This window comes from Sphaeramia orbicularis, chromosome 13, assembly GCF_902148855.1.
Source record: "Sphaeramia orbicularis chromosome 13, fSphaOr1.1, whole genome shotgun sequence".
Lineage (NCBI taxonomy): Eukaryota > Metazoa > Chordata > Actinopteri > Kurtiformes > Apogonidae > Sphaeramia > Sphaeramia orbicularis.
Window position 1 is genome coordinate 35813292 of NC_043969.1, and position 2529 is coordinate 35815820.

The following is a 2529-nucleotide window of genomic DNA, read 5'->3' on the forward strand; positions in this document are numbered from 1 at the left end:
ACAATGTCCTACCAATCCGGTTTCCATCCAGTTCCACAAACTCCTATTTTCATTGGATATAAAACATCAAGAATTGAACAAGGCTCTACTCCTAGTGTGAGCAGTGCTGGTGTATACATATGAGGAAAAATCAAAGTGGGCTCTTTGTTACTGATTAATCTTTTCACGCATACTTGTATTTGCCTGTTAGGGAACTAAAACTGCTGTATCACAGTAACAAGCTGAAGGGAAAAAATTGTATCTTTTCTTGAATTAAGTAGAAGCCCATATTTTTATAGCAATTGTATTGTCCATAAACAATTCTGCAGTCAGGTTAAACAGACCTACTCTTGTTTTAGTATCAACAAGGTTTAAAGTGTGTTGTTTTCCAAGAGCTCTGGTGTGGAGCTGCTTTTAAAAGACATTTATGACAAATTAAAAAAAAAAATAATAATAATCACAGCTAAATGTTTTGTTTTTCTCAGTACGTTGATTGCTATCTTTTATTTAATTGTGACTGTTACTCTAACAGAGGATAATTATGTTGCAGTGTGTTCTGTTTTTAATCTCTACCTATTAAGATGACTGAAAATGCTTAAATAGGATCCACATCAGAGTGGTCATTAGCCCTATAATAACAAATGAATAACTCACTAATCATAACTTACTTACTCAACAAATGCATTTTATATCACTAGTTATAATAATTAGACTAACTGGGAAACATATATTATGTTAAATTTTCCCAATAGATGATTTCTGCTGAGATATTACAAAAATAAACACATCAGATGAAACAAAGTATGTCTGAGTTATAGTATCGAAAAGGCGTATGTGTTATTAATTTGCCTAAGTGGTACAGTGCACCTCAGATTTAATTTCTTGGTGTGGTAACTGAAATTGACCTACTTTAATGTAAAAATGCCTTATCTCGCATGACTTTCGACAAGACAAGGTTGAGTAAAAGTGAACTAGCCTAAGCCTTGTGTGGTGCTCAGATTTTGTATTCTGTCACTGTTCGTGGGTGTGGTGGACCCCCTTTCATGTTAAATACTCAACAGATGTTTACTTCATCCTAATTATAAGCAACATAAAAAGAATATATGTTTAATATTTGCCTTTTGCCTTTGCCAGATTACATTTATGAATTAAAGTGTGAATTGTTTTTAATTTGTTTTTTAAACTCATAAAAAAATAATTACTCATCATCTTTTAATAAAAAAAATATATATAAACGGGTCCCACAGACCCAAACACCATACAAGGGTTAAATTTGTCAGTACTAAGCAATGTTATAATTCACCACTAGATGACAGCAGAGGACATGATCAGATATCCCAGTCTTTTCATTGTGCAGACACATACTGTTCCTACAGTGCATTTCATTGGCTTTTAAGTTCAGTTTGGAAGATTTCAAATGAATAAGATAAAAAAAAAAATCCTGGTAGGAGATAAGGCCGTTCTGGAGTGAGTTACAGCACTCTATCTTTATGCATTTTACTTTTATGTAGTTTAATTGCACAGCACATTCTGATGTAAGTATTTAATCCCAAGAATAATCTGTTTTATACCAGTGTGTAAGTGGAAATATAATTTAAAACTACTTTTGCTAATTATGGAGACTTAAAGAATAGTGAGATTATATTAATCCCAAGAAGCAATACAGAACCCCTGAAGTTTCCTCCCTCTCTACCTCACTAGTTGCTGATAAATCCAACTGAGCAACAAGGGAAAACCTCAACTTCCATCTCAAAACTTCTTGAAACAAAAAAACAAAAACAAAAAGGTGGGTTAAGGTATGTGAACACATTTTATTTTACTCTGAGACTGTGACCGATAAACAGTTTGAGGTAGTTAATCTTCAAGAGAGCGTCACAGACCAGTTTGAAGATTAGATTTGCATTTCCATCAGGACTGGAGCAAAGATTTAATCATTCCTCGGTGTACCAAAGCAAAGACGTTGTCGAGGTCGAATGTTGCCAGATTTGAAGTTAATCTTCAGGACGTATCCATGTTTGCGGATCAGCGGCTTGGCTATGCCCTCAATTGAGCGCCTGCACGGGAGCATCACTCGGCTGTGTCAAATCAGGCCTCAGTGAGTCCGTGCCAAACTGGAAGCATGGCAAGCTTAATTTCATAATAAAAGCATCGACCGGTGCTAGAAGATGATATAAACACTTAAAAAGGAGATCCATACAAGACTGGACTTTGGGAGACTGGAGAGTATAATCCTGAATGACAAGTACATATGAGAACTATGAAAGATAAATGTAAAAAGAACAGGCTTTGAAGATGGTATCAATTGTAAACACACACATTACATATATCATGTTATTAAACTACAATTAATAATAAATATTTCAATCAAATCTATGGATATAACCTTATGTAGCACCTTTCTAATCTGTATTATCTATATGTTTTGTTAAAAAACTAATTTTTCTGACCACTGACTGATTTTTCCCCATCATAGTGATAATATTCTCTACTTGCCATTTATTTATCTTTTATTTTGAAAACTGTAACCAGAAATGCTGTTTTCTACTCTTG